This window comes from Cibotium barometz, chromosome 23, assembly GCF_041138505.1.
Source record: "Cibotium barometz isolate CiBa-2024 chromosome 23, ASM4113850v1, whole genome shotgun sequence".
NCBI classification, from domain to species: Eukaryota; Viridiplantae; Streptophyta; class Polypodiopsida; order Cyatheales; family Cibotiaceae; genus Cibotium; species Cibotium barometz.
Window position 1 is genome coordinate 43,085,420 of NC_141068.1, and position 7,805 is coordinate 43,093,224.

Sequence of the window (7,805 nt, forward strand, 5' to 3'; positions counted from 1 at the left end):
GAACTTCATGTCCATTTATCGTTCCTTTTATTTTAAGCAAAGAATGAACATGAGGTTTACCTTCTTGTTCTGAGTAATCTGGATCGGAATTACCCTCTTGCTCGAATGATTCTTCTTCATTGTCGTCTTCTTCAATCATGTTGACTCGAGCTGCTGCTGCTGGTGTTGAATTCTTGGTACGCTCCGGACAATTCGGTGCTATGTGACCTTCTTTGTGGCACTTGAAACATTTGATAGGAAATGTCTTCGGTTTGCCACCATTGACTTTCTTATTGGTACTCAGGTTGCCTTTAGCCTCATCCTTGCCTTTGTCATAACCTGGTTTATACATCTTCTTTGAAGCATAAAAAGATTTAGTAAATGGTTTAGACGAAGTACCCTCATGTGCTTTAATCTCTTTAGGAAAATCATTTTTACGTTCTGAATTAGTTGCCAAAGATATTGCAGAAGATAGTGAATGAGGTCGAAACATATTCACATCGGCCCTAATGGTAGATCTAGGCCCGATATGAACTTCCTTTTTTGATCCTTCTCGCTAACTCTATCCACAACCTGCACCTGTAATAAAGTATTCCAGAACTTTTCTACATACTGTGACATAGTTTCCTTTTCCAATTGATGCAAAGTATCCCATTGGTGCCTAACTTTGGACTTGAATTGTGAGGGTAAAAAGTGCTTTTTAACCAGCCGTTGAAATCTTTTCCAAGAATCTGGCTTGTCACGACCTTGCTTTACTACACTCCACCATAAAGCTGCACTGTCTACCATATGATTGACTGCACATTTAATCTTATCATTCTCTGAAAATTTTTCTCCAGAAAAATAGTCATCTAGTTGACTAAGCCAAGCTAAAATGACCCTAGCATCCTTCTTTCCATCATAATTTTGAAATGTGAAAGCTTTCCGACTAATCTTGGATTCTTTTTGTGACCTTTGTGCTTGCAATGTAGCATTAACAGCCCTTTGAATAGTGTCATCTTCGTCATCAAAAGATAGCGAAGAGTCACGCTTGCGTCTACGATTTGAGAACTGTCTCTCCAATTCAATACGCTTCTCTCTTTCTTCTACAATTTGATGTTGTAAAGAAAGGAGTTGCTCTTGAATTGATGGCGAGATAGGCAAATCTGCCATAGTGCTTGTGCAAAAGATGTAGATAAATAAAATTTTACTTTATTTGATGTAAATAAATAAAGCAAAAAAAATGAGTACTTATCTTATTTTTCTCTCGCAATTCGATCTTGGTTGAAGCTGAACAAGACGTTGTTCAATGGCTGAATTGAATTCTCGTCGCCTCAAACAAATCCCGAACGATTCCGCGTGATTCAAGAGTCTTGGGCTAGTCAAATTGTTGATGAAATAATTTTTTTGCACTTTGAAACCTGCTGAAACAGTCCTGTAAACCTTGCCCAAACTCTGTAATATTTTTCTGAAATTTTTAGAATTTTTTAGAAGTGATTTCGGAATTTTCTAGCCTTTTTTAGGCAATTTCCAAGCTTTTTAAAACCTGTAAATCACTTTTCTGCACCCAGAAATTTTCAGAATTGGAAAACCTTTGAATTTCTCCTCAAATTTGGAAATTGGGAAAAGTAGAGGTTGAAAATTCAGAATTGGAAAACCTTTGAATTTCTCCTCAAATTTGGAAATTGGGAAAAGTAGAGGTTGAAAAAGGAGTGATGTGACTTGCATGGGGATTGGGAAAAGTGAAAGTAGATTAGGATTAAGAAAAAATATGGATTATGGAGTGATTAGCTTATAGAGCTAATTTTTTCTTCTTCTCCACTCCACGCTTTTGCACCGGCAGGCTGCCGCCGCCGTGCGCTCCTTGCTCCAAAAGATTATTGTGATTTATATAATGTCTTTTGCATGGATTTATCTGCTCCATCCATTATAGATTCACTCAACCTTGAAGCTTTCTGATTTCTGAGAGTTACCCATGAGGTTTTTGGCTATGAGGATTTCATCCATACGGTCAGATTCTGATTTCACAGAGTATTTGGAAAAACCGCTTTTTGATAGAGAGGGATGGTTTTGCAGGGTGGTGAGTGGGTTTGAGAGTAGATCTAGTTTTGAATCTTTGACCTTTGGGTAAAGACCTGCAAAACACCCTTCTGTCCACTGGATAAATTCCTGCACTTTCTTGATTTTTGAGAAGTTGAAGCCCTTTCCTACCTTCTCCACAAATCTCCTAGCCCAAGCTCTGATACCACTGCAACCGGAATCTTATTCTAGGAATTGATTGTGGAAAGATAGAGAATTAATTCAATCATAAAAACCATTGCTTGTAAGCTTCAACTAAATCAAAGAAATTGAAAAATTAAACACTTAAACAAAAAATACTTAGCTCCAAAAAGACCATATTGGGTGCAATCTTCCCCCCTCTTGTGCGTGGCCTCTCCCCACACAAGAGTATTTCTTTATTAGCTTTCCTTTTCACCAAAATTAGGCCATAGCCCCCAAAATACAAGATGTGCTTTTTAGAGAGCACGGCACTCTTCTTTAATAAAAATAGAGTGTCAAATTGGGACTAGGGTAAAGCCATAGGCTTTAATAAATTCCACAAAAATAAATGTATCTTTCCTAAAGTTCAAAATGGAAAAATCATTTAATAAGGTTACAAGCTACTATGCTTGCCAAAAATGAAATGTGATGATCCAAGACATTTCTTCCAAAGTAAACTCTTCAATTCCCATAGTCTTCATCACCTGAAAATATAAGCCCAATTAATTATTAAATTAATCCCACAAACATTAAACAGGCACAAATCATCACCAACTCATGACTACCAGGCGTAAGTACCCCAGGAATCACCCTGCTATACAAACCTAACTGAAATAATCATAGGTGGCCTCAAACATACGTCATATACCGCACGTATTAATATTTATAGTGGTGTCACCCACGATATTAACCTAGCCGGCATGACGCAAGAGTAATCTAGGCGTCCCCAAATTACTCAAGAGGGGATAAATAATATTTTTGTAGAGGACTTAAAATATATTCTCATGACAACCATACTCATTTTAGGAGGGTGGCCTATTCCAAAGCAGCAAGGCTACATTGTTAGAGGTGCCACTCATCTAGTAGGAAATGGGATGTCGCATGTTCCATCTTATAAAGGTGGCACTACCATTGGAGCATAGGTGCAGTAATCACTTTGGACTCCAAGGCTTGCAAAGCATGGTAGGATTGCAGTTGAGCATTATAGACTATAGCTTCCCACTTTCAGTTCTCAGTTTGGTTGTTTTTGATAGTATTCAAAGATTAGTCTTGGTGTAGGTATGTTGTGGGTGTGGTCCTTCTACATTGATGGTGGTAGCTATGTCTTTGCTAGCTTGACGTTGGTGGTGGGTTCATCAACATTGTTGGCGGTGGCATTCTCAGCTTTTTGGTGATGGGGTTCTTTGTGGTTGGTTCGGGAGTAAGTATTTCACACTTGACCTTGGACCCGCATCAAGGTCATGCCTTGGCCATGGCCAAGGTATTAAGGGCGACCATACCCTTTTCAAGAGGCTGGCCTATTCCAAAGTAGCAAGGCTATGTTGGTAGAGGTGCCACTCATCTAGTAGGAAATGGGATGTCACGTGTTCCATAGATCTTGTCAAGGTTACACTACCATTGAAGCACAGGAGCAGTAATCACTTTGGACTCCAAGGTTTGCAAAGCATGGTAAGATTGCACTTGAGCATTGTAGGCTGGTGCTTCTTGCTTGCAGTTCTCAATTTGGTTGGTTGACGGTATTCAGGGATTAGTCCTGGTGCTTCCTGCTTGCAGTTCTCAATTTGGTTGGTTGACAGTATTCAGGGATTAGTCCTGGTGTAGGTATGTTGTGGGTGTGGTCCTTCTATACTTGTGGTGGCAGCTATGTCTTCGCTATCTTGATGTCAGTGGTGGGTTCGTCAACATCGTTAGCAGTGGCATTCTCAGCTTTTTTGGTGATGGGGTTCTCTGTGGTTGGTTTGGGAGTAAGTATTTCACACTTGACCTTGGCCATGGTGGCCAAGGTAGTACTTACATTTTTTCCCTTTAAGTTCCAAGGGGACTTCAAGTTTATTCTTTTTCTCATGAAGCTCATCCACCTTTAAAAGCTAAATCGAAGCCACTAAACAAAACAACGTTGGAGAGGATTTCACTTGCTTGGAAGGGATTGTGAGTTGCTTTCAAGCATCTTGATGCAATGGTGATTTATGTTACTGTTTTGTTTGGAAGGAACTCTTGTTAGGCACAATTTCTTTTGGCATTTAAAATTACTTGAGTTGCTTTTGGTCTTTCAAAGACTACTTGGCATAAGAGTTCCCTTTAAATGATAACATATGTATTTCTTCACCCACTCAGTCATGCAACATTTCTAAAATGCCATATGTATTTCTTCACCCACTCAGTGATGCAACATTGCTAAAATGCCATATGTATTTCTTCACCCACTCAGTGATGCAACATTGCTAAAATGCCATATGTGATCATATTGATGATAAATAATTTTATTAGATGATGATAACCATGATTTCTTGTTATGTATCAAGTCTTTTTTAAGTCCTTATGCTATAGCTTTGATGTTATGTTCTAGTTTTTTTGATGTAGCTAGTGGTATACGTGTTCTCCATGCATGATTGTTTGATATCTATGTTATATAAATCAATGGCTTGATATTTTTGTTTTGTGTTCATAGAATGGAGAGCAAAACTTTAGACTCATCAAAGCGTGTGAGGAATCATCACAGAGAAGTTCTTTGTTGACACAAAGAGTTGGCATGTGAGAGGTCTTGAGAGAGAGATTGAGAGAGAGTACTCTAGCACATGTGCCTTCTCTATACTTGTATTCTTGTGTGGAGAAGTGAGAGAGAGTGATTTCCTTGTGTGGTGGTGTGAGCAACTCTCAAGTGAGCTTGGAGCATTGGTAAGTGCCCTACGACAGTTGTGTTCTATTGCTTCTTCAAAAGGTGAATGCATTGAGTTCCTTCTTGGAGGTGTGGTAGCCCATAACATTTTTGGCACCGTTGTCGAGGAAACGCCTTTTTTTCTTCCATCCTCTTTGAGTTTTAGCTCCCATTACATAAGTTTCATCATTGCCTTTGTATTCTGGTGGTGCATTGTGTATGGAATGAATGGATAAGTATTGAGTGGAAGTGAAAGTTTGTGAGAAATTGGTTGTTTTTGTTGTGTGGATGTGTATTGGAGTGACCTTAGTAGAGGAAAGCTCCACTATTTTTTCCTTTCAATTTTGATGTTTGTATCACCAAAATCGTGAACGTGAATAAGCAGGGTGATATTCTGTTTTTGTTTCTTTGAAAAAATCCACAAAAATCACAAAAATAAGGAGCCATTGGTTGTGTTTTGAACTTGTATTACATTCTTTATGCCTAGCACAATTATTTTGGAAGCATCTCGATAGGTAATTTGCACCCAAACGCCTCTGTCGACGTGAAAATTTTACATGTGAAACTGCAAGAAAATAGTTCACAACGTGAACTACTTTCTACTATCTCATGGCATGAACCGCTCCTAAAATCTGCATCGCAATTCATGAGATTACCTTGCTAAAAATAGGTCTTACTATCCTGATATCTCTGACACCACGGGTCCCACAAAATTGTAATCCTTGAACTAGAAAAAAATACTTTACGACGTGAAACACTAAATAGTTCACGATGTGAATGATTTATATTTCATGACGTGAATGGTTTTAGTGCATCTCATGGCATGAACCAATTACATCTCATGGTGTGAACTACATAAGAACTCACAACGTGAACGGTTTCCATTTCACGACATGAACTGTTTTTGTAGTTTCACGACTAAAATTTAAGTGTGTAAAGTTAAAAAGTGTAGTAATGGCTCAATGTTTGACATTTGTGTTAGAGTAAGAGATTCTTGAGGTTGTGTTTCAAAATTTAGCTAATAATAGACCTCTAGTAGCGATCTTTTATCGGAGATAAAGAGAGTATTATTTTGGCTGACCGTTTTTCACGTGGAGAAATATTTGGGATCAAAGAGTAAAGCGAGGTTTAGTATAGAATTTGACATTGATTATTTACCCTATGTCTAGCCATGATCATGGAAAGGGATAAACTAGTAAATGAATATAAGACTTGTGGTAGAAGCCAATATACCTTAGACGAATATTTATCTAGGTTGAATCATCCGAGTATGTAACTCCCTTACCATAAGTTTATAATTGTGGATTGAATAGACAATTTTGTTTATTTAGGGGTTGAGAAATCCCCCAGTGATGTAATAAAGCGTTTTAATGAAATAAAGATTTTATTTTATTTATTAAGTTGTCGAATTTTTGAAGCTAACATGGTTGTACAAATTTTGAGAAAATTTAAATTTTCTTCAAAGAAACAATGAGTCGATCAAGGAAATCTGCTCATAATGTGGTGCTCGTTTTATTAAAGAATTAGATAATGATATTCACAAAGCCTTGCATAAGTCGTAACCTACATCGTTTCATGGTGAAGAGAACAATCTTGGTGAAGCTCTACGGAATCAGATTGATGCTATGGATGAATATTTCTACATAGTAGGTTATCATGAACACAACAAGATGGGCTTAGCATGTTCGGAGATTATTTAGGACAACAAATCATGTGGCAACAAATCATCTCAATTAAGATTAGCTTAGATGGGATAACATAAAGACCTTCTTCTGTTAAAGATTCTGTCCCTAGGATATGAAGAGGATAAGATGAATGAGTTCTGGGAGCTTGGTCAAGAAGGGAAGTTTTCAGCAACCATCTTGGCATTGACTTGGCTATGTCTATGGCTGTTTGCTCTTCCCTGACAAGATCAACCTCTAACACAGGCAACTAATAACTTAAATTCCATCAACAGCTTGAAATCCAAAGAAAATACATACTTCTCTATTTGAAGTCTTGTCTTGAAATATGGTGTCAATTGAAAAATGATAATAATATTGAAAGAATGAAGCATAAGAGGGTCGAGGAGATGCTTAGTTGGGATACTATCGAGACACCTGTAAGACCTAGTAAGAAGGCATGAGGACCGGAGGAATCCCAGTGAGGTCTTCATCGCTATTAATATTGAAAAAATGAGGCATGAGGGCCAGAGGATGAGTCTTTCCTTGAGGATACTATCGAGTCGCCTGTAAGACCCAATGAAGCTTTCTCCCAACACACATTTCCAATAGCCTCATTATAGCATGTGGGTTCTACAACTTACACAACTTTTTCCATATACGCATAGTGATGTGCCACATAACCATCATAAGTCAACCTCTGCATAGGATTTTTTACTCTTCCAGATATTCGTAACTTTACATTTATGGCTTCCATAGCCTTGTTCACACCAAGTGTCCTCATTGCTCAAATCCCAAGCTCCTCATCAAGGCTCATCTTCGATTCACTAGAATCTCCATCAACAAGAGAATGCCCTGTAGAAATATTAAGCATACCAAGGGGCTCAACCACTTTCTCTTTGCCGTTATATGTGATGTACCAACTACATTTTCAGGATTGGTATTATGATGTAGCCTGCCACTCCATGGTTCATTTAAATTTAAAAATACATATAACACACTTTTAAAATTCAAAAAAACTTCCAACATTTAAAAATACATATTTATGTTTTTTTAAAATTTAAAAATACATATTCACAAACTTTTAAAATTTTAAAAATACCACACACACACACACTATTCAAAAACTTTTAATTAAAAAAATAAAATTTAAAAATTCATTCTCTCTCTCTCTCTCTCTCTCTCTCTCTCTCTCTCTCTCTCTCTCTCTCTCTCTCTCTCTCTCTCTCTCTCTCTCTCTCTCTCTCTCTCGGCCAACGTGCCCACATGCA